The 27,652-nt window shown below is 43.9% G+C and overlaps 1 protein-coding gene across 5 annotated transcripts in view; it reads left to right on the top strand.

Annotated features, from left to right (window-relative positions):
• Positions 1-558: 558 nt before the first annotated feature.
• RAI2 (retinoic acid induced 2) overlaps positions 559-27,652 on the top strand; it is a 38,402-nt gene continuing 11,308 nt past the window's right edge. For 3 of the 5 annotated variants that reach the window (XR_013232024.1, XR_013232023.1, XR_013232022.1), the window contains exon 1: positions 559-1,440. The gene's annotated coding sequence lies outside the window, so the exon portion shown is untranslated. Of the gene's footprint in view, positions 1,441-1,632; positions 1,769-1,895; positions 2,345-27,652 lie in introns of those variants that run through there. The other 2 variants (XM_077343141.1, XM_077343140.1) reach the window with 2 other exon arrangements.

The following is a 27,652-nucleotide window of genomic DNA, read 5'->3' as shown; positions in this document are numbered from 1 at the left end:
TGTTCTTGATGGTATATGAATTGTTTTCCCAAGGTTTCTCAGTTCAGTTCTGCCTCTTGTCCCACCATGCCGATCTTGCTCTAGACACACAAATGCTGTCTTGATCTACCCTGCAAGGCTGTTGTGCGGATGGCGCCCCCTCCCCCAAGCTAAGCTGCTTGCCCTGTGAAAGGGTCATTAGACCCCCAAAGGAATCCCAACCCCCAGGTTGAAAACCACTGTTTTAGAGGAATTCCTACTATCCGCCAACATACAAAGCAGAACACATTAAGGATCTCTTAAAAACTAAGCTGAAACTGTACTAAGTAACCCTGAATAGGCACTGTCACGAAAGAAGACCATATGAAACACATAGCTGGAACAGAAGGAGTGAAGATACCATTTAGTCCAGCTTTCTTTGAAACCGCCAGCAACCAGTGGCGACCGGCAGATCAGTTGATTTTTTCAATGCCAGTGTAGCAGCAAACAAGCAATCTGCTTACTAGGCATTGCCCAAGACACTGTAATTCACAGTGCCTGGCACTCTTCCCACAGCAGAAACACTTCCAACAATGCCACCTTTGCCAGGTGGGGATGGCATGCTGCTGTATTCATTCCACACCCATGCGTTTACGGCAGGTCGTAACACATGATCAAAGTTTCTTCGCCGTTCGTCTGTTTGCCCTTTATTTACACACGCCCGTTCCCTGGCACTCACTTTTGGCCCACGGGACTGCTTTCTCAGCCTTATCAACGCGGAGCAAGAATAAAGAGCGAATTCTTGGCACATGCGCACCCGAGCTTTCTCCGCCAAGGACCGGGCCGTCGCCCACCCTCGCCACCTGAGGGCTTCCTTGCGTGCCGCCCCATCCTGGCAGAGGCTTTCCTGCGAATTCAACGGGGCCGAAGGAAGGGCGCGCGCAATGCTGCAGCCCGGACGCCTCCGCTGCCCGCCCGCCTGCCGCGCGGTTGCTCCTCCTCGGGCCGCTGGGCACAAGCTCTGCCGCCGCCTCCCTTCGCGTCGCTCCTGCGGGCCACGGTCCGGCCGGTTCCGGCTTCCTTGTGCGGGCTGGGAGAGGAGGGTGCGTGCCAGCTCCAGCCCTGCCGAGGCGTACGGCGTCGATGGGCATGCGCCTTAAGTCACCCAGCAGCAATTTGGGAAGGGGCGGGAGCGCTGACCCTCCTCCTGCTCCGCGCGCCCCGGAGGCGGGCACAGCTCCGCTTCCTCCCGCCCCGCCCCGCCAGCGCAGGGCAGACAGATCCCAGGGCTACCCGCACGCCAGAAGGGAAGGCTGCGCGGCGGACGAGCCTGGCAGATCCGGGGCTGCAAGGGCTCGGTCGGGGCGGGGACCTGGCCCTCAGTCGCCGGCGGCGGGGCTGCTGCCACCCTTCCCGAGGAAGCCTGCCTGGCCCATGGAGCCCAGCTAGGGCGACGCCAGCCAGCCGGCCGAAGAGCGCGAGGTAAGAGCCCGCCGATCGGAACCAGATGGGGGAGACCCGGGAGATAGGCAGCTGCAGCAGCCCCCCCCCCCCCCCGCTGGCTCTGCGCGTGCACCGGGGGCTGGGCTCCGGAGCGGCGGGCGGGAGGGAGGGAGGGAGGGAGGGAGGGGGGGGGGCGGCGCGGATTGGCCTGGGGGCCACTGAGGGACCTCGCCGGAGCCGGAGCGCCCTTCCTGGCGGGGGACGCGAGGCGTGCCGCAGCCGGGTGACAGGTTGCATGCTCCCCGAGACGGCTGAGCGAGCCAGCGACGGGGACGGACGTGCCCGGCTCCTCTCCCGAGGACGCTTGGTGGGGACAGGCGTTCTTCGGGGGGGGGGAGGGGAAGCGTCGGGGCGGGGGGGGGCAAAGTCCGGCTTGTCTCCGCGTGGGGAGGGGGCAACAAATCCGGCCCGGCGGGGAGGGGGGAGGGGGGAGGGGGCCTGGCCTGTCTCTCGCTGGCGAAAGGCTGCCTTGCGTCCCATCGGCTACGTGCGGGGAGGAGAGGTTGTTGTGAAGCATCCATTTTGCCAGCTGACGGATGCTTTCGAAATGCACCGGCTGCTTCGGGAAGGGGACCGGGGGCTGAGGTGAAGCCGCATTTTGCTCTATCATTTTGCCGCCGCCCCCCCCCCCGGGAGGGGAGGAGGGACGGTGCTGGCAGCCCTCGGCAGTATCCGCCTCAAATTGGACCCGCTGGCTTCACGCGTTGGGCCTGACAAGAGTCGTTCTGCCGTCCAGCGAAATGGTGCGGGGCCAGGAAGAGGGGAGAATGGACGCCCCAAGCGGACCCCGAATGTCTGGAACGGCGCTCTGCTAAAAAAAGAGGGGCGGGGGGACGACGTCAATCGTCTGCCTTTCAGTAGGCAGTGTCAAAAGCTGCTTAAGGTCTGTATTTCTTGTGGCAGTGTTTGATGGATAGAAAGTTGACAGATGCATGTGTGCATTTGGCTTGATGTGGTTCTTTTTTCCCAATGCATTCCCCATATTTACAAAAAAGTGGCTATTGTTTCCACCCAGGATTGAAGGAGGCCTGCATGTTCGGTGGAATGAAATCTCATTGGCTTTGCTGTTTAGGGTTAGAAATGTTGCCAAACAGCTGCTGCTTTGTGTTTCAATTGCTGAGGTCCCAGGAGTGGGTTTTAGACAGTGACATGGTATGTAAACGATGACAAAAGAGAGGGACAGGGATCCAGTGCTGATTTATGGGTGCATAGATCTTCCCCTGAAAATTCTTTAAAATAGTAATGTAAGGGAAACAAGGCCAGATCCTGAAGATGAAACTCAAATATTTTGGCCACCTCATGAGAAGGAAGGACTCCCTGGAGAAGAGCCTAATGCTGGGAGAGATCGAGGGCAAAAGAAGAAGGGGACGACAGAGAATGAGGTGGATGGATGGAGTCACTGAAGCAGTAGGTGCAAACTTAAATGGACTCCGGGGAATGGTAGAGGACAGGAAGGCCTGGAGGATCATTGTCCATGGGGTCGCGATGGGTCGGACACGACTTCGCACATAACAACAACAAAGGGAAACAGTGACAACATCAGTGTAAAGAAGCTACTCTCCCTCATTAGTAAGCGCTTTTTCTGTAGTAATACTGGGTTAAATAGTCCCTGATCCAGAACAAGGATTGGAGTTCAATTAACAATACTTGATTTAAAAAAAAACCCTGACAGGCTTTAATCATCATCGCAAGGGTATTTTTGTGATGGCAAGACCTTTTCAATAATTGCAGCTCATTGTTCCGGTCACTCAGTAAAAAAAACCAATCCTGTGCTCCTTTTGCCATCTCTTATGGTGAGAGGGTTTTTTGGTGACATGGTAATTGTAGGATTGTGTTTTTCTGTGTTTCTGGTTTTGAAAGTGCATTATTATCTTGGTCACTGGAGCATGTATGAATATTTCTATGGGAACTTTACATTTGCCCATGTTTTACATGGAAGAGTTTGTAATATACATGCAGTTTGTCACATTGTCAGGGCTAAAATCTTCCCTTTTTCTTAAAATCTTATTTTGTTTGCTTGTATTTCACAGTAATTTGGACTCCTTTAGATACAAATGGCTTAAATATTTTATGATTATTAGCATTTCAGAATTCCTATGTGATCCAATGAATTCTAATTCATTGTTTATTTTGTCTTCTCTTGTTTTTGTTTCTGCCCCTCTCCAACGGAAATACATTTAAAATAAAAAGGTTTTGTATACAGTTTTTTGTGCTGATTTACGGAAAGTTCCCATATTCAGTGCTAGCTCAGGTCTACCTCCCCTACCCTGGTTTTTATAAAATGTGTACTGTTTTTCCCACTTTTCATCTTCAAATACAGAAAAACAGTGAAAGAAACAGATTAGTGGTTCTGAACTGGGCAAGCAACAGTGGACCAGATGTACCCTTTATGAGAAATCGGTATGCAGAATAAAAATCAGATTTCCTATGTAGTCTACAAGAAGATCAGCTTCTTAAACGCCATTCATTCTCAAATGTACTGAACAAAATGTCACATGTGATAAATCGAGATCTCCACTAGGGGCCTCACTGGGACTCTCAAAGCTACATAGGATCAAAGTTTAAAACATTGGCCTCTGTGTTTGTGTTTGTAAAATAGAAGTTCTTCCAGAAATTTAGGATGATTTCACTGCCATAAAGAATGGTTTATTTGGGGGTGGCAGCAGAGAATGGATTCTCATAGGATACGAGGATTTTAAAACCATTTTATGTGATAAATCTCTGACATTTTAAAGAGGTTTCTCTAGGTAAAAGTGCAGCATATACTTAAAGTTTGTCAGCATACATACTCATTCAAATTTTATATTTATAATCATCAGCAAAATTAATTACATGTGGCAGAATGGAAATTTTTCTTAGTATTGGGTGCAAAGTTAACAAAATAGGGTATTGTTAAAGGTAAAAGTATCCCCTGTGCAAGCACCGAGTCATGTCTGACCCTTGGAGTGACGCCCTCTAGTGTTTTCTTGGCAGACTCAATACAGGGTGGTTTGCATTGTTACCTTGCTTTTAAAAAGGAGGAATTCTCTCTTCCTGCCCCTCACCCCAGAAGACAGGGCTGGATTATAGACATAAGGATAGTAATCTGAATGTAGAAAAGTGTTTCAAGAGAATTAAAGTGGTCCTAATTAGACCCAGCTGCCTAGGCCTTGTTAAATGGCATGTGGGTTTGTTTATTTCAGATGTTTCTGGGTTGCAAAGTTAAGCTTGAATGTAAAGAGTTTTATGTGGCAAAATATTTAACCCCAATTACCTTTACATAAATCATGTGAGTGACTGCCAGGAGGTACTAAACACATATGGCAATAAATGTGGTATTACTTTGACCTATAACAAAAAAATATTATTTGGTTATTTCAAATCAGTATATGAAATTAAGTCTTCCGCTAGTCTGCAGGTCCAGCCAACAGTTGCATCTCCATATTCTTGGGTACTTGTTTGTTCTGCTTAATCTCACAATGAAATCCAAAGCATGTTTACTTAGAAGTAAACTACAAATATACTGGGTTTTACTCCCAAGAAAATGCATTGAAAATCATCTGCTCCTTAGCTGGATCCTTTGCCTTTCCCATCACTCTTTCTCTGACAGGAATTCCTCAACTTCTGGCAGCCAGAGATTCCCCCCCCCCCCCCCCCGCTTTATCATACTGTGCCAGAAACTTTAATTCTACCACTGCCATCACAGAACTCTGGCACATTACCCTATAGATATAAGATAAATGGTCCATCCACCTGGCTTCCCATACAATGGTAGTAATAGTGGTGCCACTGGAAAGATCCTGTGAGAAGATAAGATTTTAGAATTCTTGAGGCCCAGCCCACCCCCAAGAAGGCACTCAGTTCTGAACTCCTCCTAATGCCAGCCCCTCTGTCATAAAAGCTGTAAAGGGACAGGGTTAAAAAAAAAAAAGGAAAAGAGTGTGCTTCATGTTGATGCCAAAAAAACTCTAAGAGAGGTTGATAAAGTTGCATAAGGTTAATTAGGATAGGGTGGTCAGAGTTGTGAGGCACAAGAGCATGTGTGTATTTAGCTTCAAGGGGGGTAAATTTCTATCTAAAGGACACATTATTCAGATGATTAAACTTTCATAATGCTTCAAACACAGCAATGTTTTGGTGTTAATCTCATTTGTAATGTTGAAAGCATTAATGAAACATATGCCGCAATCCTCAACATATTTTGTAGGAAGTAAGCTCCATATAACTCAGAGGGGATTCCCTTCCAGGTATGGTGAGTTGGATTGAGCTGCTAGGCCCTGGTCCTAAGAGGATGTGCTCAGATCTGTTGAAACTAAGATTTAAAGGCAAAGAATTGTTTAAGATTGAAAGTTCTTTTGTTTTGTACATTGGTAAGCCTGCAGTTAGAGCTGAAATGCCAGTCTCCAGGTGGGACCTGGGGGTCCCCTGGAATTGCATCTTATTTCAAAACTACAGAGATCAGTTGCCCTGGAGAAAAATGGATGCTTTGGAAGGTACCCCATTGAGGTCCCTGGCCTGCCTTGGAGTCATCCCCAAATCTACAGGAGTTTCTTCACTCCTGGCAGCACGCCCCCCCCCCCACTCCCCACCAGTGGCCAGGGGGAACCTGGCAATTCTAGCTAAAACGGTTCTCTGGAACAGCTGCCAAGCAAGAAACAGGGAACCAGAATTGGAGCCTGCATATTTTCTGGTAATGACACCGTAATGGATGAATGATTTGTTTTTGTCTGGTAAATAGAAAGAAAGAGTGGAAAATGGACTGTCTTAACTGTGACTGATTTGGTTTTTAGACTAGACTGTTTTATATTATGCATTCAGATACCACTGTAGCTATTCTCTTTGATAACCCAGAGAAAACAACATAACTGTTGACGATTGCTTTGAACCAATTTAGCCTTTTCCGCAAGCTCAAGTAGTATCTAGTAATGCTCTTAGATTACGCTGATCTTAAAATATTGAGGTGGTGAGGATTTCATTGTTGCATATCTTTTTCAGAAGTGCTGCTGTGGCCCTTCAGCATGCAGCGGCCATTGCAATGCGTGGAGGAGCCTGGCAGACAAAGAAGTAGCTGGGCTCATGTGCACGCATGGCCAGGATCTTGTGATTTCGTGAGACACGGGGGCGGCAAAAGGCAATGGGTTTAAAAGGAGGCCGGTGTGCCCACGAAGCTTCCTTTGCCATTTGCTGCTCCGGCCTGCGCCTGCCTCTCTCTGTCCCTGTTTTCCGTGGTTAACTATTATATTTGTCACAGCTGGTGGTTTGTAGGGGGACGGACACTTAGTGCGGCGCAACCTGCGGGTCAGGTTGCTGCTCATTGGTGGGATCTTCCCTATGAAGCTGCAAATGTGATGGGAGGCCACTCTCCGGCTGGGGAGTCACCTGCATCACAGTGTGAGGTGGCTGGGAGAGCTTCAATAGAGGTTCATGCCCATGGAGCTTTCCTATGCTTGCCTTCCCAATAACCAGCAGGCCTTATGGTTAGGGGGAGCTTGACCAGTTGGTTGCTTGGCCCCGCAGATAGGCCTGCTGATGGGTCCCCCCCCATGGGGCTGCTGTCTGCTGTCAGCAGCAGGGGTGGGGCTGATGGGATCCGTCCCTTATTGTGTGGGCCTTTGCTCATGTCCATGTCCTAAAATAAAGCTGTGGCCGATTTATGCCAAAGATCCTGTCTTCTTTGCATATTCTTTGTATGCTAGGACCTGCCCTTCTGCCTTGCAACGGTGATTGATAGGTTTTTGAGGGGGGAGGAGGACTGTGTCCTTCTAAGTAATTAATACTGCATTTTCAACCAGATTTTCTGCTGTTTTGGCTGCTATTTAACACTGACTTTGTACTTGTGGTATCGTAAGATCTGTGCTAATGCATGCAGCTGTTTAAGAATGACAATATATATTTAAGGATAGTAGGAAAATATTGTGAAATGATGGATAGATCCTTTTGGTGCTGTGAATCAGTGTGGTCTAACGATTAGAGTAGTGGTATTCACTCCATAGTTCACAGACACCTTCACATTTACTATCCACAAAAAGAGCCTCATGAATATTGTAGTTGGATCAGAGGTGCTAATATTACGAGACCTGACAGCAGTGTTCAATACTGTTGACCACGAGCTCCTTGCTTCCTTGTTAACATGGGGATCCAGGAAACAGCCTTAAAATGGCTAATATCCTTTCTCTAAGGCAGAGGACAATGAGTGGTAATTGGGGAGAACCAATTGCAACCCTGCAAACTCAAATACGAAGTCCTGCAGGAAGTGATTCTCTCTCCAACACTATTTAATATTTTCATGCACCCTCTTGCCCAGCTGATCTGAAACAGCCTGGGCTGTCACCAGTGTGTTTATGGCACCCAGCTGTATCTCCTGATGAAGGCTCTGCCTGGTAATCCTCCTAATTCCTTGGACAGATGCCTGGAGGTTGTAGCGGAACGGTTTCAGCATAGCCACATGAAGCTTAACCCCCTTGAAGATGGAGGTCATTTGGACAGGTGAAAAAGGGTCAGACCACGAAGCGTGTCTCCCCAGCCTAAATGATGTGCAACTTAAAGCAGCACAGTCAGTTAGGAACCTGGGCATGACCCTTGACACTTCCTTAACTATGGAAACTTCAGTCACGAGAGTAACACAGCTAGCATTCTTCCATCTCCGCCAAGCTATTAGCGCCCTATCTGGCCCCAGAACACATTGCCAAGTGATCCATGCACTAGGCTGGATTACTGCAACTTGCTCTACATACCTGCCATGGATACTTGCGGGATGACCTTGGGCCAGTCATACACTGTCAGCCTAACACCATTGTTGTGAGGATAAAATAGAAGATGCAATAATAAGCCACTTGGGTTCCCATTGAAAAGAAATGTAGAATATATAAATGAAGTAAATAAAATAGGTGCAACCTAATGATGTGATGCAGTTCTCTTCTCAGATGTTTGTATATATTCCACTTTTCCCTAATGGGAACCCAAAGTGACTTATAGTAGATACAAACATGAAGAGGAGTCTGAATTTAAAGCAGTTCTCTCTGTGTGTCCTTCTAGCACAGTACCAGCCCTCAGGCTAAGAGCTAAATGTCTATTAGCCTTTTTAGCTTATGCTTCTTGGCATGCTGTAGCTGTAGCAAGGAAAAACAAAATCAAACAGGTCATTTGGTAGAATGCTGTGATGACTTGTCTGATCATGAGATAGAACTGTTTGAAGTGGCCAGAGATTCTCAAAAAGTCAAGTTCCTTCCTGGAAGTAAACTCCTGCTGTGCACATAAAGAATATATATTTTGTAAATATCAGGGAATAAGTCAAGAAATTTGATTTGATCAAATGTTCATACTTTCACTAAGCAGATGTTTTGCCTGCATGTCAAGCCAGATGAGAATGATCTGTGAACAGGATTTCCGCATGTCTGTTTGGTAAATTTCTTTCTCTTCACACGTTGTCTTGATCTCTGGCAGCTCTTCATAGCTGTACATTTCCTTAATGGAGCAAAAAGAGTCCTTGTGAGCATTTATTTATTTATTTGCTTGTTTGTTTGTTTGTTTGTTTATATTTCTGTCTCACCACTTTCTGAGGTGGGATTTGAGGTCAGAGCTATACCATGGGGTGAAAAGGTTATCTACCTATCCCAATGTGCCAGGTCCCTGATCCCCCTTCGTACACACACTGCTGTTTATCATGGAAAAACACACTGGAGATAGTTTGTGGTCCTCCAGAATCTTGTCTAGTTCAGCTGTAGTCATTAGCAAAGCTTAAATCCACACATTTAATTATGTAACTATTATACTGCAGGATGAACATTTTAACTGAGATTAATCTGTGAAACCTATTTGTTTCTTTGAAAAGATGGATTCTGAATTGCAGATTTAAAGAAGCACAGTTTGATTCCATTCCAGCCTTGAAAGGTTTGGAATTAAAGGGATGCCATCAACTTATGGTAGTATAGTAGTGTGTACACTAATGCTGTAATGTGCTTTCCATGGCATAGGTCCATAGATGTAATCTGAAGAAGAGCCTTTCTATTTTCTGGAGGTCATAGTAAGGACACATGACTGAATATGGATTAAAACCTGGAAGGAATGAAGGCAGATACTGGGCAGATAAAACCCAACTATTTAAAACTTAAAGGTACCCACAATAAATATAAAAATTGTCCCAACATGGGTTGCTTCATTTCTAATGAGTTTTGCGTTAATTCTGAATTGCTGGCTTTATGTGCGTTGTCTTCAGGATCCCTTCCCCAGTGGAATGGAATTTTTGTTTGTTATGATTAGGAATGGGATGCTGTAACAAAGAAGATTAATGATTGAGGAGCCACGAAAATTAGCCTGTTTGAGGCCAGGTTTACTACACTGGCTTCTGCTTTCATGCTGGTTGGTTAATCTGTCTGGATGCACCATTTGTGGTCAATCCTGGCTTTTCCTCCCTCCCATCCCCATTGCATTGGGTGTGATTCACTTGTTTGAGCCAACAGGAATATGTTACTGGTTTATTCTTGAACTGGTTATATTTCACAGTAAGGAAACTTTTTGTGTCCTAATATTACTACCCCCTGAACTGAAGAAATTATGAGTGATTAATGACGGTCAGCAGTATTTATCCCTCTTGGAACTTTTTAGTCTTAACAGTGTTCAGTTTGCTCCAGTTTTTAAACAGCCAGAGAAGTTAAAAATAAGTATAAATAAGTAAAAAATATTTTGCTGTTAGCTAAATGGAAAAGCAGTAAAGAATTTCAGGCTTCTTTCTCTTTTGAAAAGGTGAGGATCTCCATCAGAATTCCTGCAGAATGAGTGCTGGGTTAACCTTTTAGTATATTACAGTATGTTACATTAGATACACTATCTGAGACGACAGAATTAGGACTTCTGAACCCTCCATGCTTTCCTTCCTCCAACCATGATTTGTGCATTGGAAGCCAACCTCAAGAGTGCACATTCCTCTTCTTCCTTCTTTCCATCTCTGTCATGACTGATACTCCACTTTTGCTTGACAGCCTAAACCAGGAGTAGTCAAACTGAGGCCCTCCAGATGTCCATGGACTACAATCCCCATGAAATGCATTTGCTGGCAGGGGCTCATGGGAATTGTAGTCCACGGTTTGACTACTCGTGGCCTAAACTGTGTCTGCATGTGTGATATGCAACACGGATAACACTACCTAAACTCCCTGTTGGCTGAAGTTTACCAATCCACTTTAAACTGTGGCTTCTAACTCTGCTTTTTATGTGGACGCTGGTTATTTAAGAATTTATTTAAAACATTTCAATGCCAGCTTTCAACCCAATTCAAGTTCACCCAGGCAGTTATCACATGTATGATAGACCTCATCCCTCTCCTTCCTATGTACACTTCTGTAGGCACAGGAGGCTCCTATCACAGATTCCTTCCTGCATCCAGGATAAGTTATGTGAGAACCAATGGTGTCCATAAGAGATTCATTGGCTTGGCTCCAGAGGCATCTTGATGCATGGAACTGTCCTGCATGCATTTTTGTCTTAGTAACTGAGTCCTGTTTGTCTTGATGGATAGCTGTGGACAGTTTTCCCAGTTATACTTGAAGAACAAAGATCTAACTTGTGTCCTCTATATATGCATTGATGTGTTCGCTGGCTGAGAAATTCCCCCTCTTCCTCATCCACTCCAAGGCCTCCCCTTGGCTGAATGGTATTTCTATTGCACTTCAGAGAACTGACTGGTGCCAAACTGACTAGGTCTTGTGTATCTTTTAGTAGCTCAATACATATTTATGGGCCAGATAAGAACATCTAAAGAGATTTATGGTTGTGTAACTAACTGTAGATTCATGCGTGCACACACACTCCTCCTTTCTACTCTGTTTCCTGTGGTTTGCAGTGAGAAGAAATGGTCCTTCTGCTGGGTGGAAATTTTAGTAATAATTTTGTATCTGCACAGAAGTTTAAACTGATTTTTTCAGTGTCATGAAGTTTCTAATTCAGTGGCTTGCATATTTATGATCCTTCATCCATTCAGTGTGTTCCCTCATGATAGAGTTGCTCTTAATGCCAACAGAACCTGGGCATAGGAAAGAAAGCAAAGCTAGCTTCTGACCACATCCAGAAATGTAATTTGTTTCTTCCCATGTAGAAATAAAATAGACTGGGTTAGAATAATAATAGGTGTAGATACCCAAGCAATTCTGTATCATTATCTTTTGCTGCGATATTTGAGGCAAATTACAATGAAAACTATATATCTTTAGCAGAACATTTTTAGGGACTACCATTTTGTTTTTCTTTGATTTTATGCAATAAAACACCTTCATAAATTATCCCATTCATTGAAGTCTGTCATTAAAAGAAATGGAGGTGGGATGTTGAATACACATATTAGAGAGCAAGGAAAAGAAAACACTGGGTGGGGTAGGGGGCAGTTTGAAGAATAAATATGGTAGCTACCGAGGGTAGATGAAGATGGGTAGTGAAAAGGACAAAACAGCAGCACCGTGAAATGACATGATCAATCTGTGTTTTGGTGTGAGAATGCTGTACATTTTATATTGCCAGTTGATTGTTCCTTCATTAGTGATGTCCTCCTTCAATGTAATGTCATCCCACATGGGTAGCAATAAATGTCATTTAGAGTGTTTCTGATTAAAGATGTCTTCCCTTCATCCCTGGTTCCGCTAGATAAATCTCTGCTGGAAACTTATAATGATTAATTAATTAATTTTATTTATAGTTCAATTTCTAGCCTGCCACTCCCACACAGTGGCTGATGATGGGTAACAATAATCCATCACAATAATATCCCATAAAATAATCATAACACCCCATTAAAACCCCATCCAGGTGGCAACAGAATCTCTCTCTCCCCAGCTCAACAGACTTCATAGAAACTACCTCCAAACGGCAACAACAAAGGTAGCCTGGTAACCTGGCTAGCTCAGGGAGCAGCCCAGAGCTTACTCCTCCTGGCCTTGGCCAAAGACCTGGTGAAAGAGCTCTGTTTTGCAGGCCTTGGAGAACTGAGAAAGTTCCATCATGGTCCTCAGCTCTCCCAGAAACTCATTCTACCAGGTTATGGCCAGGCCAGAAAAAGGCTGGGCCCAGGTCAAGGCCAGGCATACCTCCCTCAGGCCAAAAAGCTCCTGTACTTTATATAAACTGAAAGAGAACAAGGAAACTAATCAATGTGGATAAAAAAAAGACAGACAGACATAGTTGTATTGTATTAGCCATTGGCCATCAAAATACTGTCAAATCTAGAGTATACAAAAACATGAGATACAATAAAAATTATAGAATAAGAAGACTAGAATTGACTAGTAGATACAGTCATAGTTAAAATTATTAGGACAAGACAATTTGTTTACATAGACTAATCTTTTTGGCAGCAAGAGCAAATAGGGCAATTCTGTTGGAAATATGCGAATGGGTATCTGATAACAACAAGAGTAGACACTCAGAATTTGCTATGCCCTGAACAGTGGGCAAAAGTTTCTTGATGTATTTAGTTCTCAGGTCAGTGTACAGAGTACAGTCCAGAATGTGATGAATAAGGTCCTCAGTTACCTTCTTACCACAAAGACGATCAGACATAGGAATATGGAGGAACTGACCACTGCAAACTGCACTTGGCATGGCATGGTGAATAGTCAACTGTGGGGGGGGGTTTCTATTGGCACTGGGCAAGCCTCCACTAGGAAGGGTCCCTGCATCATAAGGAAAGGGGTGGGCCTCCCCACTCCATAATGTGAGCCCCTCATCTGCACCCTACCCCTCACTCAAGCCTACTATACACACACTCAAGTGAAGGTGAATCTTGAGGTAAAACTGCATCTCCAATTCAGAATGTTGGGAAATAGAAACCAGGATTTATTGGTGATCTTTCACCCCACTTCCAGGAAGAAAGTTTGTGATGAGGACCTCTCTGCATCCTCACTTGCTACACAACCCAAATTGGAACTTGAGGGACAATTGGGGGGGGGGGAATACTCAACAGCAATGGTTGCCTTCTCTTCTGGTGGCAGGCTGACCTCCACTGGGATGGGTTCCTGCACCATAATAAAAGGGGTTGCCTTCCCCACTTCACTACACGTGCCCCTCATGCACACCCTACCCATCATTGGAGCTGGACCCCTCATTTGAGTGCTACCACCCATCTTGTTGGGGGAAAAGCAGGAGGAATTTGGCCAATGTGAGAGAGAACTTCACTTGCCAACTCTAAAATCAGACCTGGTGGATAAGTGTGTGTTGGCGTGAGATCTATAAGTCTTTCGGGAAGGGGAGGGGGTAAACACAGTAGGGTCACAAACCACTCCTAACAGGAAAGCAACAAAGGGATGCCTCAAATGTCATTGAATGTAAAACAAGGAAAAGCCCCGAGGCCAAGGAAAATCAGTGTGCTTACTCAGATAAATGACCCTTGAAGGAAGGGTAAAGTGGCAAACCAGATCGTCTCTCAAACACCTCCCAGATTACCCCTTGACACCTATGACTGGACTCGCTGTCGGACTACAGAATGTCAAAAGGGGCAATGAGCATGCAGACACAAAGAAAGGAGGACTGTGTAATGGATGTCCTCCAAAGGCAATTGGATAAAAATAGTTACCGAGAAGCAGTGGATTCCTGATTTCATTGTTTTCCTCTGTTGGTATGGAGATAAGTGATTGTGAGTCTTGGCTGAACCAATACAAAAATCCTTAGGATCCATGCTTTGAAACCATGTCAACAGCACAAAGCAGTGGATCCTTGCTTATCGTGTTGAAATGTGAGGCAAAGAAAATAATCTATGGAGTTGTGTTTTGGATGACTCAAAAGTTTTTGAGGAGCCATGAGGATAGTATGGATCATATCTTAGCACCATGGCAGAACCACAGAGATGTGCAGACCGCCCTCTCAATAAAGCAGAAAGCCTAGCATCCCTATCTTCTGCAAAAAGACTTTTCTGGCAAGTATGCATGTGCTTCTTTTTTTAAAGCTCCAGCTTGGTGTAGTAGTTAAGAACATCGATTTCTAATTTGGTGAGCCAGGCTTGATTCCCTGTTCCTCCATGTGCAGTAAGCTGGGTGACCTTGGGCTAGTCACAGTACTGGAAGTGCTGTTCTCACAGAGCAGTCCTTTCAGAGCTCTCAGTCTCACCTACCTCATAGGGTGTCTGTTGTTGAGAGAGGAAGGGAAGGTGAATGTAAGCCGCTTTTAGATTCCTTCTGGTAGTGAAAAGTGGGGTATGAAAACCAACTCTTCTTCTTAAAGCATCCACATGATGTCATTGTTTAATAATTATCAGTTCTCTGTTTCCCAAAACTGTTTTTGGAAAGAGAACAGTCTAAACATGTTGTTGTGCAGTCTGAACAAGGTGGTGTGTGTTTTCAAAGGTCTTGTCTGCATCAGTGCCATAATCTTCCGTCAGCTCTTCACAGCCACTGGTTTCTTTGCTGTGCTAATAGAGGGATTTTTTATGGATTAAGAAAAATTACAGCAATTATTAATCTTCCATTTCTTTTCTTTAAATCCCTATGAGGGTGGTAGGGAAATTGCAGCTGATGTAGAAAAGTGTGCAGAAAACTCTGTTGCCAGTGCACATGCCTCTCCATTCACACCAGCAATTAATGCAAACAGGTCACTCGCACTGTGGAAAGAGCCTAGGTCCTTCAAAAAAGGATTAGAAGCCAGTAAATGCAACATAGAAGTGCCCCTCTTTTGTCTCAGCAACCGATTAAATGGGGATTTGAATGTTAGATTCTCATTTAGAAGGTTTACCGGAGGGCCTAAGCGGCGACATACTGTTTTTAAAAACCTCTAAGAGAAAGCGAATAGTAAAATCCAGCATTTTAAAATTATCCATTATTTGGCTACAGAAAAATCTCAAAACACTTGGAAAGTGTCCAACAGAATGAAATATTAAATTCATGTTGACAAAGGGGAAAATGACATCAATTAAACAGTAAGGTTTACTGGATTAGCTTTCCAAGAAAATCTTTGACTTTACAGATGTCTGGACTGGAAGCTTGTTCTGATCTTTTATAACCCTGGCTTGTTTGATTATATTTAGACATCCTCTAAGGTTCTGAGGATTTTTCTTTGTATAGCAAGCAAATTTGAATGTACTGCTGTCTGTCTGTCTGTCTCTCTTTGTCTCTTTCTCTGTATTTAATATGGTTTAAAAACCCAAACAAGCAGGACTGTAGCCACTAGCAGGAGACTAGAAAACAGGTAAAAATCAATTTGGAGAAAAGGTAAAATCTTAGGATCAGATTCAATGTTGGTTTTTAAAAGTTATGAAGACTATACTTGTAACTCTGCATTTTAATGCTAAAATTTTAACATGCAATGTTTGCACCATTGGAAGGCTATAAATCAAATACCTATTACTGAATTGATTTTCTGAATTTGCTTTGAGGAGCCTTGGTTTAAGCACAGCTAAATAGAGATATAATGCTTAGGAGATTAGTCTCGCTGTTCAACAACCAGGATCTAATCTACAGGCAAAAAATTTCAAATAGTGCAATCCTGTGTGGAGATACTAGAGTACAGTCAATAGAAGAAGAGTTGGTTCTTATATGCTGCTTTTCTCTACCCGAAGGGGACTCAAAGTGGCTTACAGTCGCCTTCCCTTTCCTCTCCCCACAACAGACACCCTGTGGGGTGGGTGAGGCTGAGAGAGCCCAGATATCACTGCTCAGTCAGAACAGTTTTATCAGTGCTGTGTCCAGCCCAAGGTCACCCAGCTGGCTGCATGTGGGGGAGTGCAGAATCGAACCCAGCATGCCAAATTAGAAGCCCACACTCCTAACCACTACACCAAACTGGCTATCATAGACTTTGACTGAGTAAGACTGCATAGGATTGCAATGTAAATTAGTTAGTTTATCAATTCTGACATCTCATTATTGCAAACTTTGTGCCTTTTGCCATGAGAGACAATTTGTGTGGTTTTGAGATCTATATAAAACAGCAGGTTCAAATATTTGCTGTTACTGCCTTCCTTGACTATATGTTCTGTGCAAATGATTTTGTTTATTTATTATGGAATTTATATGCCACCCTAACTTTGGGAACTCAGAGTGGATTACAGTCATGGTATACATATAAAGTTTAAATTTTAGTTTACAACTAAATATGATTCACCTCTTTAAAAGACTGCAGTAAAAATACATCAACTACGATTAAAAAATGAATTGTCATAGCCAGTGTTTCGTATTTAGATTATGTTCAATGATGCTTAGTCATTGACAGCACCTATTTATGAAGTAAATTATGAAGTAAAAGCATATCAGCAATCATCATAAAATAAAATCACCACACAGTTTATAATTAAGAATAATATAGAAGGGTCAGTTTATTGATTTACATTTCCATAGAGTTGTCTTTTAATCAGGAAGTATTACATTATAAAATTATTTGGTTGTAGCTAGCACCCCTAAATGCAACAGATCTCGGTCACAAGCCATTTCCCTCCAATGTATATTTGAAACGAAGTTATAATATGAACAGACAAAATAAAGGGACTGCAGAACTGTTTATGTAAGAAAGAATAACTGCTAGCAAAGCAGATACGTGCCAGCAAACTGTCTATAAACTGCCTAGAACTGAGGAAGGACACAGCTTATTAAAATCCTGTTCTAACAGGCACCAATCTAGTAAGTGTGCATGAGAGTAAATGATTAAGTGATACAAGGTAAAGAGCTTCTCATTAAGATTCTTTCATATTTGATACATCCTTTCCCCCCTGTATACTGGGAAAGTTGTTAAAATATAGAAAAGTGAGTTAATGTTCATGAATAACTGGGGTTCTTTCTTCCCTTCTGAATCAATGTACTATTATGGGATGTGTCATGAATAGTGATCTAGGCTCACACAGTATATATTTAAAAAAAATCATAGTGGAGTGGAATGACCTAACCTAACATGGCATGCATGAATATTTGGTGAAAACATTCAGGGTACCCTTGACTGTGGAAAATTAGACATAGATTCTAGAATTGGAAAACATGCAAAGAGTGTATTTTTAATGCCTGTTTGCAATCCTTTGTTCTCTTGACTTGCTGCTGTGGAATTGGGGTGGGGGGGGGGGGCAACAAGTAGCTGGCAAAACTCCTTGCCTTGCTACACTGTGCTGGCAGTTTCATTGCCCAGTAAGACTTTCAGCTCTAGACAAGCAGGTGAAGACTTTTTGTTTTATTTGACATTCCCCCAGTGAACACTCCTTCCTGCTCAGTGCTTTAATTGTAGGTTTTATGCTTTTTGGGGTATTTTAGTTCTGGATTTAATTATGTGGTTTTATTGGGTTTAATTTTTAAGATGTGATTTTAGCTGCCTTTGTGGCCCCTACAAGGACAGAAAGTCAGGATATAAATTTTGTAAAATAAATGCAGAATCATGTATGATTATGTGTAGCTAGTAGGTAAAGAGTGGAGATTTATTTATTTGTTTATTTGTGTGTTTGTTTATTTTTTGCATTTGTGTACCACCTTTCCCTAAGACTCAGGGCAGGTTCACATAGAACATAACAGAACTATGCATTAGACTGACTGATTATTTGTACACCGCCCGTGGCGCCACGGGCGCCACGGATTAAATAAAACTGTAAGCCCTCCTGGGGCGGGATGTGTCCGGGATGAGGAAGGGTCCGGATTGGACCCTTCCTCATGACAGACAATCGGAGGGACCAATGGGCAGGCGCGAAGCGCCTGCCCATTGGTCCCTCTGATTGCCAGCGCGCGGCTCGCAGTTGTTCCCGGCCTGACGCGGCAAGAGGCACGAAGCGCCTCTCGCCGTGTCAGGCCGCCGCCGCTGCAGGACCACCGGCAACTCCCACTGAGGTCCCACATGAGATGCGGGCGACGGCGGCGCGATCGACGATGGCGCCATGACTGTTGGCGCCGGAAGAGCCGCCATCAACGGAGGAAGCGGCGCTGCGATCCCAGGCGGTGCCCGCCCAGCGAACGACGGAGCCTGGGCTGCGATCGGCGCAGGGGCCATGCTCCGCCGCGCCGCAGCAGCAGCAACTCGCCCGCCAGCGCCACGGGCCGCCGAAGAGCCGCAGCACGCTGAGGAGCCACTTCAGGAGCTGGCGAGGAGCAGCCGGCAGGAGCCGCGGAAGTGCGCGCCGAGGAGCTCAACCCGCCCAACCCGGAGCCCAACCCGTCGAGGAGCTACCGAGGAGCCGCCGCCCTCTTTCAGGTAGCCTTCCATCCCTCGCTCTCGCCCCTGCCTGCTAGAGCCCATTGTATTCTTTATACAGTGGGCTTTTTTACTAGTTTTATATATATACTAGGGGCAATGCCTGTTGTCTCCAAGAATACAACGGGCGCTAGAGCTTGGCAGTGGGAAGAGGAAGGGGAGGAGTTGTCCAGTTTGTAAGGGCATGGGGTTGAATGTGTTGAGGCCTACTGCACAGGGTTGTTGTGCAGATGAAACAGGAGACAAAAGAGCCAGATTCCTCAGCAGAATAGCGCTGTGCAGTGGCCTCAAACCTGCAGAGAGTTGCAAAGCAGAAAGACACATGGCTTGGCTGTGTCTAACCCCTGGCCAGAGCAGTATTTTAAGTGAAAAGGGGCTTTTCTGTGGCCTCCCTGTCAGCCAACTGTTTGGCAGAAGGGGAATGTCCCCCCCCTCAAAAGGAAGGCCCTCAGACTCCCCTGCGTTGCTCTTGGAAAGGCCTCCCTCCCCTCAGTCAGGGCCTGTCAGAGGCTCCTTTGCAGCAGGCCTGAAGGGGGGAGGGGGAGCCCTCTGCAGCCTCCTGCCAGCTCTGTCAGGGTTCTGAGGCAATTTACAGTTGGACATGGCAGTTAGGACAGCCTTGAGTGAAAAGGGCTGGCGCAGCCTCTGTTCTCAGCCCCCTTGGCAGCCCTGCTGACCTCCTCTCCCTTCGGTGGTCAGGAGCAGACTGGCAGCCAGACTAGACTGGGTGAATGGAATTTTGGTCTGTCCGTGGACTGATACCAGTCCGTGGATCAGTCTGTACAGGGCCGTGGCTCCTCCTTGTCCTCCTCCCCAGCTGCTGCCTCGGGGCCTGCCCTGCCACTCTACCGCCAGCTCACCTTTGGTCCTTTCTGGCGGCTGCCATGACTGGGGCTTCCCCTTGGTGTGGCACTGCACAGCTGTTGCTGGCAGCGCCCCCCAGCGGGCGGCGGGAAGTCAGGGGCGCTAGTGGGAAAGCAAGTGGAGCAGGGGTTCAGGCAGCGGCAGCGATGTCCCTCAGCAAAAGACTACCCTCCCCCTCCGGACCTCAGTAAAATTGTCAACTGTTGACCGGTCCCCGGTGATAAAAAGGTTGGGAACCACTGATCTAACAGGCCCACGGTTGGTCAGATCTGTTGCATGGGTTCAAGGGAGGGAGAATTGAGGGCCCTGTAGATGTTGTTTAGTTTTGGTCGACCTCAACCATATGCCTGGTGGAGGACAATTTGGATGCATATCCTATTGAAACTGAGACAGTATAGATGAGTGGTTGAACAAGCATGTGATTGTGGTTGTCATCTGTAGGATGCATATCTGGATATGTCAGCTAAGTGCAGTTGCTGTCTCTTGTTCCCTTAGCTACAGGATCGTGGACAGAGGGTAGCTATAGGAGAATGATCATCAAGCCACCACCAGCTTGTATGTGGAGTCCCTCAGGAAGCAGTCCTCTCTCCAATCCTATTTAACATCTTCATGCACCCTCTTGCTCAATTGGTACTGATGCTCAGGCTGGGATATCACCAATATGCCGATGACACCCAGCTCTTCTTCCTGATCGATGGCTGCCGTGGATCTCCCCCAGAAGTATTAGCCAGCTGCCTGGAAGCAGTGATGAGGTGACTCAAGCAGAGTCATCTGAACTTCAACCCTTCAAAGACAAAGGTCCTGTGCCTGGGCATGAAGGGTCCAAGTGAGGAAGCATGCCTACCCAACCTGGACGGAGTACAGCTATCAGTGGCTCACTCCACTAGTTACCTGGGAGTGATCCTCGATGCCTCAACCAGGGCCAGAGTTTTCTCCATCCTGGCCCCCATCCAGACGAGAGCAGGGCCCTAATAGAGCTTAAACAATTCTGAAGAGCCTGCAAAAGGGAGCTCTTCTGCCAGGCATTTAGTTGAGGTCGATCAGATCCAACATTTTCCACTGGGCCCCCAATCCTCCCTCTCATGAAACTTAAGGCTTTGAACTGACCAATCATGAGTCTGTCAGTATGTTGCACTTATGAATTTATTGTTCTCACTGTTTGTTATTGTTCTACTGGTTCTCATGGTTAATTCATTTTTCTGTACTTCCTGTTCCTGTGTTTCATGTAAACCACGCTGAGCCTCCAGGGAGGGTGGTATATAAATGTAATAGATAATAATAATAAATAACAATAGAGATTGGTAGTTGGGAGAAGAGGGGCTATCAGCTAGGACTGGGTCCCAACATGCTTAAAGTATCATTTTGCCATTTCTTTTTTGTTGGAAGGAAGCCTTGTTGTTGGTAGAATCATAGAATAATAGAGTTCAGAGGGACCCCCAGGGTCATCTTGTCCAACCCCCTGCATAATACAGGAACTCACAACTGCCTGCCAAGCCACAGTGACCCCAATATCATGCCCTAGTGATCCCTCCACCAGAAATCCTATTGCATTATTTCCAACCCTATTATATTCTTTGTTAAATGTTCTGTTTGTGAATTGTATTGACTCACTCTGTATTATCTACCCTGACTTCAACTGACGGCGATGTACTATATAATGTAAAAAAATTAAAAAATCAAAATCAAATCACAGGTTTTTTGTTAGTGTCAGAAATGTCCAATAAATGAAGATCGAGTGACAGAATTTACTATGATAAGCATTCTCCTCAGTGCAAACAGAACATTTCTGCCCCCAAACTCCAACAAATGAGGTTCCATTTTTTGTTAATTTAGAAAACAAGTACAGTCAGTATGAATCCGTAAACTCTTAGTCCATTTAAGTTTGCACCGACTGCTTCAGTGACTCCAGCCAGCCACCTTATTCTCTGTCGTCCCCTTCTTCTTTTGCCCTTAATTGCTCCCAGCATTAGGCTCTTCTCCAGGGAGTCCTTCCTTCTCATGAGGTGGCCAAAGTATTTGAGTTTCATCTTCAGGATCTGGCCTTCTAATGGTTGATGTCCTCTAGGACTGACTGGTTTGTTCACCTTGCAGTCCAAGGGACTCGCAAGAGTCTTCTCCAACATCAGAGTTCAAAAGCCTCAATTCTTTGATGCTCAGCCTTCCTTATGGTCCAACTTTCACAGCCATACATTGCAACTGGGAAGACCATAGCCTTGACTTGACACACTTTCGTTGGCAGGGTGATGTCTCTGCTTTTTAAGATGCCGTCTAGATTTGCCATAGCTTTCCTCCCCAGGAGCAAGCATCTTTTAATTTCTTTGCAGCAGCAATTAACTCCAGATCACAGTCATATGACTTTGTAACCTAGTGTTCTTGTGACAGGAATATCTATGTAATTGTAGGACAGTTAGACTGGTAAAACCTGTGCTGTCAGAGTGGGCTGGTGAAGCCTGCAGAATGTTTCAGGGGTTTCTCAAGGGTTAAAAGTTTGAGAAAGGCTGATGTAATGGTTTCAGTACATGAACTATAAACAATACCTTTTAGAATGAATGGTAATTTGAATTAATAGTAAGAATTATATAGTCATTCTGTAGTCACAGTTTTTCCAGTCTACTTTTTGCATCAGAGTGGTTGACTCAGTTAAGCCATTATCATTCTTGTTTGGTCATTCTTTAAGATAGGACTAGAAATACATATTACCATTTCTTTTAAGGGCAAGAATTACAATCCATAGATTGCTCTATGACTACATGTTTTGTTGAGGAATTAAGCCAAGAGTCCAACAGAAAATCCATTTGTTTATTTATAAATAATTAGATTTCTTAACCGCACCCTCCCAGCAAGCGGGTTTAAGGTGATTGTGGCTTTGTGATATGTCCCTTAAGGACTGTTGCTTGATGATGATGGATTACATTGATCTATTAATGTAGCTGCCTCATGTGTGAAAAATGAAGCTGTAGTCTTAAATTGCACACAACCATGGCCCTGGCTTTGATTGCAGAATGAAAAATACCGCATATTCCTAATATTCTCATTTTTTAGACGACATTCAAAATATAAGAAATAACACTTCCAGGCTGGATTTCTGTAAGTCGCTCTACGCAGGCCTGCCCTTAGGTTTAACCCGGAAACTACAGCTGGTCCAAAATGCAGCGGCCAGGATCCTCACAGCAACACCGTGGAGATCCCACATCCGGCCCATCCTTCATCAATTGCAGTGGTTGCCAGTTGAATTCCGGATCAGGTTAAAGATTCTGGCAATTACCTTCAAGGCCAAACGCGGTCATGGCCCAGTGTACCTGAGGGACCGCCTCTCTGCCTATGCCCCCCAAAGAGCTTTACGCTCCACCGCCATCAACCGGCTACTGGTCCCTGGCCCCAAAGAAGTTTGCCTGGCCTCGACCAGGGCCAGAGCATTCCCTGACAGGACTAAAACAGTTCCGCAGGGCCTGCAAAAGGGAGCTCTTCCACCAGGCATTTGGCTGAGGCCAGGCCAACCAACCAACATCTGCAGGGGCCCTGCCCTCCCCCTCCCAGAAACCCACTAAGACTCCTGGATCTGGTCGAGTTACCACTGTTTATGTCATGATATACTGTTATGTTATAGTCACCCGGTTTATCAATTAATAATATTAATGTTATTATATGTATGGTTTCATGTATAGTTTCAGTTATATGTAAACCACTCTGAGCCTTCGGGGAGGGCGGTATATAAATACCAATAAATAAATAAAATAAAATAAACAGTATTTGTTTTTTTTTTTGTTAGTTTAATTTACAGACTGTGCTGTTCCTCTAAGCAGGCTCAGAGCGCTTAACATAAAGTCGTATATATAAAGGTTAAAACCATAAATTATGAATTATTAAATAATACATAGGGCCAGTACTAGTTAAAAGTCTATGATGGCTGCAAGGCTTCCAATAATTTATCTGATTACTCATGGAGGTGAAGCAGAGAGGAGAGGACTACAAATGTAAGCTACAAATCCATAGTGTTAGAGCATAATTCAGAATCACAGCTGGAAATTTTTCCAAAGCCATGACTCTACAATATGCACTTTTGGTTTTGCCTTTTTATGTCTTGCAGTGTTTGGAACAGTACCCTCCAGTGATGGTGCACCTTTTCAAATCCATGTTTCCAGTGTGCATGGTAGCTTTCCAGAGATTTGTATTAGTGTTGATGCCAGTGTTACATAAAAATCACTTTTTAAAACAGAAGGCAGTAAATTTAATGCAACAGATGAAAAAGGTACATTGTATCTTATAGTAAGCAACAATTGAAGTTCCCATGCAATATTTCTGAAGCTCATTGCTGAGATAATCAATACCAGAGTGCTGCATGTTCCTCTGCTGCTGCCTTTAATTTAATCAAAGGCTAGAATTTTTTCAAGGCCACACATTCCACTGAATGAAGTCGTCTGCTCTCAGCAGTAAAATCTTTGATAGTAAACGAATTGCTTATACATTTAGTTTCCTCATATTGGCCAGCGCCAATACCAAGCCTATACAGTAAAGAAAGCTAGGGGTAGGGCAGCCTACAACACTTTAAACATTGGTCTAGAAGGAGGGATCATTGTGGGAATGCCAAATAAACCAAAAAAAGCCTTGACCTTCTGGCAGTACCTTTTGTCCCCTTGGAGAGAAGAATTTTCCCGAGAAGATATTTCAGAGTTTTGGTGCTATTGGTAAGAACATTGCTACCTGCCTGATCTCAAAAAGTGTGACAACTGGAAAAGGTCTTCTGATGTCTAAGAGATGCTGACTTTGCAAACAATGTTTTCTATTTGAACTGCAAAAACAGCATAACAAACCTTGCTGAAAGATTCCGACTCCAGGGTTGTTGCTTGTGTGTATTCTTCATTTTATTTGTATCCTTCATCCTTTGTTTCCTCAGTAAGTGATATTCTAAAATATCCAAGTATTATTTATAAAAAGTACTCATCTTGTTTATTTTTACTAACTGTGTTCTCAAAACACTCCTTTCTCTTTGTTTTGCTGAGGACTAGAATATCACTGAAAAATGATACTAAATAATCAGTCAACAGGGAGACTTCAATTACAAAGAGTATAATTTTGTTTAAAATACATTTTCCCATAGGAGAATAATGCAGTTTGCAATACTAGCTTCGTCTCATTCCCAACATAAACATAAAAACTGAACTATCCCAAGGGCATTTTTTTCATGAAAGGCCTGTGTGAGTGCTTGAAATGAGAAGAGCCACTTGCACAGAAAGAATGCATAGTGAACATGGAAGTTTATGCTGTTTTATGAAGGTCAACAACTTGTTTATTTCCAACACAGCCCTTATTTCTCCAAATATGAATATCACAGACTTGCATTGGTTTCCCTTTGTACTAGAATCTAATACTTTTGAATACATTTCTTTACTCATTAAATTTTATAAGATGTGATAAATGACCTGAATTTGAAACAATTTAGAAATGATCTTCCTGTACAATGCATTGCATTTCTGTAGTTGTCCAATAATGAACCCGCTGGTGGCTAGTCCTAGCTGCAACATTTCCAAAATCAAAAGTGTTGGTCTTATGTTTGCCTAGTCTTCTGCCCAAATAGGATTTCCTTTGTAGAGCCTCCTTGAGGGTACGTACTGTAATGCACCCATTTTTATCCTATCTCATATTTGCAGGCTGAGTCCCAGTATAGAATTATAATTTTAATAGCATCCTAAGGTTCCTTAATTCCAATTAAATATCATCATAAAATCTGAATCCCTAGTACTACAATCTACCATTAATTAAATATTTTAGTGTACATGAGGTAGAGTGGAGACATGAGGGAGGGAAATCGGGGCTTGGTTACTCTTATCAAACCTCTGAGGAATGATTCAGATATGAATTCAGGTGTAAAGGAATTAAAATCAACTATGGGGATTTTTAAGAGACATGATAATAAAAATGGCTTATTGGTAGACATTTACATGCATGGTTGGAACAAAATTTGCATGCACACATTCAGGAAAAAGCCAGCTATGGATGTCTGAAGTCATATAAGGATAAGTCAATGAAGAGAGTTTTTAGTCCTGACCCAAAATACACTTTATTAATGTGTCTATCAGCAGATTTCTTTGGTATTTTGTAATTAATTGAAAGAGGTGGTCATTTACAGAGACATCTGGCAAAGACTTTCCTATAGAATCGTGGAGGGTCGGATATGACTGAACGGATAACATCATCCTCATCATCATCATCATCGTTTTGTCACTGCCACTGAATACTTGAGAACTAAATGTAGTTTAATTGTTTGGACTTCATTCCAAATGGGAAGGATTCTAGGGATCTCCAAAATCTCTTGATCAAACATACAGAGGCTCAACTGACTTATAATTTATATATCTTATTATTTATATATCATGTATCTTGTTACCTCTTAGATATCTGAAGGATATTTTAGTTTTACATTGAGCTAGCCATCAACAGAACAATGTTATATTTTTTTAGGCGATATGTTTTTTAGAAATCATAGTTGGTCAATATTAAAAAAAACACATCCAGGGTCAGAAAAATGAGCAAGAACATATTTATGCCAATCGATGGAAGCACGGGAAAGTGTCAATAGTTCCTTATATATTGCAATCCTTATTTATTATTAGCACTGGGCATAATGTCAGCTCTTGACTGTGTCACCCAGCAATTGGAACTGCCAGTTAAAGAAAATATAAGAGAAGGCTAGTGATACTACATCATCATGCTTTTATTTCCATTTATCAATTGTTTTACACTCCATACACAATTCATTTGAAAGTAGTCATACCGAAGTCTATGGAAATATTCCACAGCTGTTTTATTATTGTAGATTAAGTTTTAGCCTTGGAACATTTTACAGTTCTGACTATAAAAATTATGGAAATATTTAAAATTTGCCCATGAAAATATATACCATATATACTCGCATATAAGCCGAGTTTTTCAGCCCTTTTTTAAAAGCTAAAAAATTCCTCCTCAGCTTATATGCAGATATAAAGAAAAACAGCTGCCAAACAAGACAGGAGGGGTGGGGGTGGGAGACAAGTATACTTAACTGAAAAAGCAGATGCAGGAAGAAGTAGAGATGCAGCAAGCCCGAGAACAGTCTCTGCCTCCCCCCCTCACTGCCTGAACAAGGCTAGCACAAGGCCAGCACGTGTTGCTGCTGCTGAAGAAAGCTCTGAAACCTCTGTCTCAGAGGGAGAACAGAGTGCAGAAGGAGGAAAGGCCCCTAGAGGAAGGAATGAAAAGTGGAGGAAAAAGAAGACCGAGCTAAGAAGAAGGGAAGGAGCACAGGACTGGATATAAAAATGCAAGAGGGGTCAGAGGGAAAGAGGGAGGAGGAGAGTGGGAAGAAAAGGAAAAAAGATTCTGCCCAAAACGGGAGGGGGGAGAGGAGGAAAGGAGAAAAAGCCACTATCCAAACACCACCCTCGGCTTATATGTGAGTTAATAAGTTTTCTAGCATTTTGTGTTGAAATTAGGTGCCTCGACTTATATGCGTGTCGGCTTATATGTGAGTAGATACAGTATTTAGATTGTGTAATCCTAGTACAAACAGGATGGAGATGCCATTTTGAGGGCCTAATTGTTGCCTTAAATATGTGAATGGGTAATGAAAATCTACTACACAGGTTGCAGAAGTTTTGTAATATCTCCCCCTCTCTAGAGGCTATTATGCACGTAAAGGTTTTCGCGAAAGTCAGAATGCTGACCCTTTTAAATAGTCACTTTTTAAAATAGTCGTGTTTTTCTGCAAGGATTATACATTTGAAAGACAGACTTGCGATGGGAAATACTGTGGGGGGGGGCAATTCCTCTGTCGTTCTAGATGCTCATTGGCAGACCGTAGTCAGCTGCAATGTCACATGACCACCACTCTGGCACATGCTAGTGTCAGGGCTTTACAAGAATTGTAGTTCATGGACACGGAGACCTCAAGAAGAAATTTTTGTGAGGGCACACAGTCTTTTGAAAACACTACAACTTTCCCCCCTTAGAGGTATGTTGTTCCTTGTAAACAGTGGGTTGAAATGCTTGCAAATGCCTCTAAGGGAATGAATAAATCAGTTTCTGCTCGTGTAAGGTTGTCATAGCAGAGGTGGGAGGGTCTGTGCCAAATGATCGGTGCCTCAAGCTCCCATTAGTGGACGCGGGACTATAGATTGTCCATTTCCCTCTTTGCTGTATGGTGGTAGAGGGGAGGAGATCAAAAACACACTAGCATTCATGC

This window comes from Paroedura picta, chromosome 6 (assembly GCF_049243985.1).
Source record: "Paroedura picta isolate Pp20150507F chromosome 6, Ppicta_v3.0, whole genome shotgun sequence".
Lineage (NCBI taxonomy): Eukaryota > Metazoa > Chordata > Lepidosauria > Squamata > Gekkonidae > Paroedura > Paroedura picta.
Note: the sequence above shows the minus strand (reverse complement) of the source record. Positions and strands in the feature narration are given on the sequence as shown.